Genomic DNA, 8013 nt, shown 5'->3' on the forward strand with positions numbered 1-8013 from the left:
TGATGAGCATTACAAAGAAATTCAAGATGTTACCAAAATGAAGAATGGGAGGACCCGGCCTGGTTCTAATAGTTAGAAAAAGCTTCCTGCTAGGAGTAACTATCTAGGTTAATACTAAGAGCTAATATTTATTGGGCACTTATTGTGGCTGAGCATGTCGTATGCATTGTTTAAATTAATCTTCACAAGAACCCCATCAGGTAGGGTCTATTATTGTTTCTTCTTTATAGATAAAATAAATAAAGGCGTGGGAGGGCAGTGAAAAAAACATGCCCAAGACTCACAGCTGGTTGGAGATAACACCTGGACATGAGTGCAGGTAGCTGCACACAAGGCTCTCCATTGACTCAGGGCTAGAAGGGAAGTTGGATAAGTCCAGAAACAAAGGCTGGGTCGGTCTCTGCAGGACCTGATGCTCTGTGCAGAATTACGCTGTAAGAAAGCAACACCTGGTGGTGTGAGCTTGGGTGGGAGTTGCCTCCTTACCCTTCTGCTCCTTAAGATAGCAGTGCTTTGTGGGGGAGGGGGAACAAACTGCTTTCTAATTCGGGAAAGAGGGATACAAAATGGTTTATATACAGCCAGAGGTATAAGGGGTTTGTTAGAATTAAAATTTCCTTAAAGGAACATTTTCTCAGAATGGAGATGGATTGTGTAATCCAATTTTCTAATAACCCTGAGTAATAAAATTCTGTGGTTATTTTAATAAAATTCTGCCTGGTATCTATCAGGTGGAACCTGTTAAACAAAATTCTAACCAATTTAGCTTAAAGGTCTAATTGGCTTTTATTAGCAATCCATGTGTTGGGCAGCATCCCCTCTAACAATTTAGAAAAGTGCTCCAATGAACTGAGCAGAGGAGGCGGTCTTTATAGTTAGAAAAAGGTGGAAGAAAGCAGAAATAAGTAACAAAGAGCAGATTGGTCATTACAAAAATCACCTTATTTATAGGGATAAAACAGAAGGGACTTTCTTGTGCTGATTTGGTTAGACCAGAGTCCATTTCTATTCGTTGCTGTGAATCTCCTGGTCTTTTAAAAAAACAAGCCCATTTTAAAGTTCAGTTTGATTACGTGGTACCTAGCATGAGTGACTCTACTATGGTTTGGACTGGACTGTTGGGAGCTAGTGCAGGAACTCAGTCCAAAACAATGGCCTGTTACATATTTTATGTAACACAATGATAGTAGATGTTCACTGTTTTATTTCAAGCTGAAGTCACAAAGGCATTTGTTGGGAAAATATAGGAAAAATGGTCAGGGCCCCTCAGATGTTCAGAATCTTGCTGAGCATTTGATGTAAATAGGCATATGCGCTCAGGTGTTCCTTAGTTATCGTCTAGTATAATTGCGCATGTGCACCCAGGTGTTCTGGGTTATGGACTTAAGCATAAAGGATGAGTGGCTCTGATCCATGGTGCCTCCTATGCGGGGAAATGGGGAGGCCACCACCACTACTACTATTGGAGGCTGCTGTTGCTAGTGCCCCTGGGACCCTCTGCAAGGCCACTGCCACTGCCAAACCTGTAAGCTACTGGACCTGTAAGCTGCTGCCGCAGAGGAAACTGAGGACTGAGCTCATGTCATCTGCCGACAGCTCCTGAAATCTTTCCCAATTACCTAGCCTGGACCTGCGTGTGAGGGGTCTGGGGACCCACTCTGTATGATGGGTTTGGAGGGTCTGAGCCCTAGCCGTGACAATATAAATGGAAACTTAGTATAACTAAAATAATGAAACATTTTGGTTGTAGTTATGATTTGCCTTACTTTACAGCATTGATTCTAGCACATTTGTTTTCTAAATTCTTGGAATTATAAGTTTAGGGCAAATATAAGGGAACCAGGGAAACAGTAGAACTTCAAGAGGGAAGAATTTTATTCCTGATATTTTTAGCATAGCTCTGAAAGGTTTATCTTGAACATTTCTTGCTAGAGATAACATTATAACATCCAGGAGATAAATTTGCTGAGCAGCATTTAGATTCTGTCAGTACTATTAGAATATTTCCAAAGAAGCCATTTAAGCATGCCCTCATCTAATGTTACTGTATTTAGGTACACACCAAAAGCATCTTTGATTATTAGGAATTACATGCTATTAAAGCTAGAATTCAGCTACCTAAAGTTCTTGATTAACTCAAATTTCTTTTTGCAATCTACCTAAGTCTTAAGGGAAATTCCCAGATTATAAAATGTTAAAAAAAAAATCTCATATTTTAAGATCAAGAGATGCTATTCTGAATATACACCTTCAGGCCAGGATTCTGTGCCCTCCAGGTCTTCTACACTGCTATGCTTCTAGGGATGGAGAGCATGAACCTGGAAATCAGATGGGTCTAAGTCTTTCTACACTCACTATTTGTCTCCAGGCAAGTTATTTAATTTCTTGATAGCTAAGTTCATTCATCTGCCCAATGGGGATAATAGTACCTGTCTCACTCTAATGTAGTGTGAGAATCAAATGGGGTCATATGAGAAAAGCACAGGTCAGTTCATGAAAGGTGCTAAGAAGAATAGGATCCTTTAAAGTCAAGATTTGTCCTGAACCACCACAATTACCACAAATAAAGAAACGTGACATTACATATAGTATTCTGTACTAACTCTAACAGAAAATTACACCTTTGTGTTTTCAAAAATTATTTTTAACAATGACAATTAAAATTATTTTCTGGTTAACTCTTGGTAAGCTACAATAAAAATCCACCAACTGGAGTGGCTAGTTTAGAAAATATTTGGTTTAACAAAAACTTGATTTTCCTGTATTCAGAAACTATCATGTTTTATCAAAGAGAAATAGTTTTATCTTTCGTACTCAATAAAATTGACAACTCTGATTTTAGCAAACATTAAATAAACTGCCAGGAAAGAAACTAGTGCTGTTTTTCTCTGCCATTCTGAACTAATTAAAACTGTATTCTTCAAGTCCAATTGTCTCACATATGTGCCTTCTAATTAATTTCTTAGTTTGTTACTGAATACCTATTAACGCTTTCACTTTTGAAGGGCTTATAGATTTTTTTCTTGACTAGTTTTGAATTTTTTTTCTTTTGCATTTGGGGCAAAACAGATCAAATCAGGTAGAAATGACTTCTGAAAAAAGATTGATTTTTCAAACATAGGTCATAAGATGTATTAACATCTTTGCGAAATGCATGCTAATCTATCTAATTGGTCAATATGGATTTTGATGTAATGTCTCCCCCAAAAAAGTGAATTTAAGGTTATAATAGACTTCTATTATTTTTATTTTAAAAGTTATGTATCTGTTTTTATTTATCTATAAAGTTGTTTACCTATAAAGCCTATTAGTATAGAAAAAGATACTGGTTTTCAATTTACTGATAAAATTCTAAATATTCCTTTTTAAATAGTTGAAGTGAACAAAAGGTGTTAGGAATGGAACAGGTGTTACTTATACGTGACAGAAGTTGTGCAGGTGGTGTGTGATGGACTGAGGCTGGGAAAACTGGTATACTGCCAGTCTTCACTGCATGACCTGGGCAAGTCACTTTACTCTTCTGATCCTGCTTCCTCAGCTACAAAGTGGGGTTTGGACCTGATGATCACCCCATCAGCTGTAAGCATCCTGAGGGAATAGATTGCACTTGGTCCATCTTTGTATCCAAACTACCAAACACGGTGTGAGGAATACCAGTTTGGCTCAATATATGATTGTAAGGATTCAGTAAATTGCCTGACATGCCTCCACTTCTACCATTCGAGGATCCCTGTAAATCTACATTATTCATTAGCATTTCTAGCTGTCCCCTCCCCACCCCAGAGCTGGCCAGTAAGGGGGTCCGAACCCATGACATTGGCGTTATAAGGCTGGTTCTAACCAACTGAGCTAAACAGCCAGCCCCATTTCTGTTTCTCTTGGGAAGGCACTCAGAGGACAAGTTAGGCAGTTTGGTAATCAGATTGAACTGGGCATGGTAAGTTTTACCCAGGATGGGGAGGTGAAAGTCGTCAGGAAGTTTGGGTAGGAGATGGGGCATGACCTTAAGAAAACAACAGCTAAAATAAAGTGCAAGAAGAGGAAGGAGAACATTCTAAGCGGGTTAGTCATGTGTATAAAGTCTGGGAAGTAATTTTTAAATGCATAGTTTAACAAGTTCACCAGGAAACAAGTAAAATAGTAATACCTGTCTACTCCTGATTCATTCACAGTATTCGTGATCTAACATAGCTCTGAGTTGAGTCATTTTGTTAATAACAGTGTGTTTTGTCTTGTTGCCAATGATTAAATTATTAACCACATCTTTTTTATTTCCCAAAATATTCTCTAACTATAAGGATCTTGACCAACTGGATTACTTTATCTCTTTTGCTCGTTTGCTTTGTATGTGTATTGTTGTTGTGTGTGTGTGTGCTTATTTTTAAGGAGTTGCCAACTATGATTTCACTTATTTCTTTTAAAAAATACTACGTTGTTATAGGAAAACAGGAAGGGGTAAGGATAAATGAGGCATGATCAGATGCCACCGTTGGAGGCTGGCACCTGGCTGATGCCTGTGGAGCGTGCCAAGTCTATGAAAGAAACCAGCTAATGAATGTGCCCTACTGTGTTTTGTGGCTGGTTGAAAGAGACCAAAGAAAGGGCCAGTCAGAGTAGGTAGAAGCTGGGAGCCTTCAACAAGGGGCCGTTGTTACCTTGCCAAAGAAGATATCTAGATAACCAGGGATGGGCACCTTCTGAGACACTTGCTGTTTCTAAATCTCATGCCCTCACATGACTGGCTGCTTCCATGTGCATAATCGTCTTTCATTTCCTTCTTTCCTCCTTCAGTTAACTCTATAATTGAGGAAATCATTACGAAGAAATCCATCCTATCAATGGAAAATCCTCATAGGTATAACAGTAAGCACTACCAAGAGTATTCATTGAGCACTACAAGATTGGCTGACATATATTAATATGTTGGTATTGAGCTGTATGTTAGATCCATAGATCTCTGTGATTATAGATATAAAGAAGTCAGTAATTCTGTAAGTGAAGTTGTGTATATCTACATACAAGTATTGATAAATAAGAGACATTGATAGCAACATCTCTATACAGATATTTCTAAAGCTGCTGCTTGGAAACTCAATTCAGTTTTGAAGTGTTTTTTGGTTTGGGGTTTTTTTCTTTTTAAATTTTCTTCTACTCACCTAAAACCACATACTCCCTAAATTCCAAAACTTCCAAATGTATTCACTTTCTTCACCTGATGTTATTCACAAGTAAGGAAGAAGGCAAACCCCATCTCAACAAAAACGTATGTTTTCAGAGAGTTAGGGCCCTCCAAACATCATCATACAGCACAATGACTGTCATTTGAAAGGTCAGTGACATTTAGGGCTGGGCTTAGGTCAAAAGCACTCATCTTAAGCTCAGATTTGACAGCAGCCCATGCAGACATGTCAATTCATTCGTTCTCAGGTCCTGCCTTGCTGCTTGGGATGCAGATCTGGGCACAGGGCACAGAGTTCCGTGGTTATAGGAGACACAAGTCTGCAGGTGCCATGGGGAGGGGGCGGGCCAGGGAGAGCTGGAGGGGACTCTGGCAGGCTGGGAAAAAAGAAAATGATACAAGAGAAAGAACGGCCTTGAACTTTCTGTGATTGTTTCTTTCCTATCTCCCTCCGTTTGTTATCTCCATAGTTCATTTTCTTATCTTTCTTCTTTCTATTGTGGGAGTGATTACAGGTCTCTACTCAGCACTCCACAAACATCGAACATTTTAATTTTTTTAATAACTGATAACAAACTTTCCTTTCATAATCCCCTGCCTAGGCACTGGAGTAGAAGGAGGAAGAATCTGATCTTACCCAATAAAGTATCTCACTCCCATCTGATACTGGTTTAAACTGCAGACTTTTCTAAAAGTTTAAATCTTTCACCTGCCTGCTGAGGCTAGTTTTTGTTCAGGAACAGCTGCTACCACTGCTGCTGGGAAATCTTCCCATTTTTTTTCTCTTGGGTTACACTATCTGCAGAAGCAGCGATAGAGCTAGAGAGCAGGGGGCCTTCTTGCTATGCAGCTAACGGCTCTCTAAGCAATGGAGAAACCTTGGTAGTCACCTCTCTGTTGGCCCTTGATGTGAAATCATTCCTCAGTCTGGTCCCTGGCACGGCGATGCAGACCCAGCCATAACTGGGTGCTATTTGAATGTAGCAAAGTGCTCATGACTTAGACTGGCCCTTGATGTGAAATCATTCCTCAGTCTGGTCCCTGGCACAGCGATGCAGACCCAGCCATAACTGGGTGCTATTTGAATGTAGCAAAGTGCTCATGACTTAGACCTCGGTTATTTTGTTTTTCTGGGTTGCTGCTAAAAATAGAGATTTCAGGCTAGGTGACATATAGAATTTTCATGGGCAGCGTTCAGCCTTAACTCAGCTTTAACCAGTCCCAAAGATCACTGGGGGGCAGTCAAACTTTCCTGTGGCTCTTGCCAGCAGTATATGCTGTATCCCTTCAAGCTGAGCAACTCTGCTTTGCAGAGTGACCACAAGGGCAGGATATTGGCTTCCATCCCTCAATTAACCTCACTAGGGTCACCGAAACTAGCTGAGTTTATGCCTTGTTTGCCAAAGCCGTGGAGAACTGAATGGCAATCTCCCCACTCTCTTTCCAAGGTGCTCCACATTTTGGTCACTTTTCACCTACTGGCTTAGGTACTGATGAGCCATTCAACATCAAAAATATCTACATAAGGAGCTGGCACCATTCTCTAATTTCCAGAAACATCTCCAAACTTCAGGGGACTTGCCTACAAATGTGTTTAATCACCCTCATTCAGGGAAAAGAGAGGGATACAGGTAGTACTTTAGTTAGGCCCAGCTGGTAGAGTAGACAACTCTTTTTTTTAAAATTATCATATAGTAAAATTGACGTGTGTATGTGCATGCACTTCTATGAATTTTAACACATATATAAATATATACACTTACATATATTTATATTGTTTATTATATAATACAAATTTATGTATAGACTTACATTGTATATATTTTATATTAAAAATTATATCGTTCAATGTTATATATTATATTATAAATATATATGTGTATATAAATTTGTACAACCACAACCATAATCAGGAAACAACAGGCTCTTTTTTTTTTAATTATCATATAGTAAAATTAACGTGTGTATGTGCATGCACTTCTATGAATTTTAACACATATACAAATATATACACTTACATATATTTATATTGTTTATTATATAATACAAATTTATGTATAAACTTACATTGTATATATTTTATATTAAAAATTATAATATATCGTTCAATGTTATATATTATTATAAATATATATGTGTATATAAATTTGTACAACCACAACCATAATCAGGAAACAACAGTTACCTAACCCAAAAACTCACTAATGGCATCCTTTTGTGGTTATATCATCTCCCTACCCATAGTCCCTGGAAACCACTGATCTGTGTCTTCAAGGATGTCATAAAAATGGAATAATAAAGTATGTCACCTTTTGAGACTTTCTTCTTTCACCCAGCAAATCTCAATAATTTTGAGATTCAACCAAGTTATTGCATGTATCAATAGTTTGTGCCTGTTTGTTGCTAAATATTCCATTTATAGATGGACCATAATTTGTTTATCCATTCAGACTTTGAAAGACATTTGGGTTGTTTCCAAGCCTGGGTGAGTATGAATAGAGCTGCTGTAAGCATTCAAGTTTTTGTGAGAACATAAGTTTTCATTTCTCTAGGGAAGATAGTCAGAAGGGAGATCACTGGATCATATGGTAAGTGTATGTTTAACTTTATTTAAGACTACCAAATCATTTCCCAGGGTGGCCGTCCCACTGCCCATTTCCATCAGCAATACATGAGAGTTCCAGTGGCTACACATCTGCACCAGCACTTGGTATTTTCATTTTGTGTGTGTGTGTGTGTGTGTGTGACCGGTAAGGGGATCGCAACCCTTGGTGTGGTGTCGCCTGCACCGCACTCAGCCAGTGAGTGCACCGGCCATCCCTATATAGGATCCG

The sequence above is a fragment of the Galeopterus variegatus genome, unplaced genomic scaffold, assembly GCF_000696425.1.
Source record: "Galeopterus variegatus unplaced genomic scaffold, G_variegatus-3.0.2 Scaffold4329, whole genome shotgun sequence".
Taxonomy (NCBI): domain Eukaryota; kingdom Metazoa; phylum Chordata; class Mammalia; order Dermoptera; family Cynocephalidae; genus Galeopterus; species Galeopterus variegatus.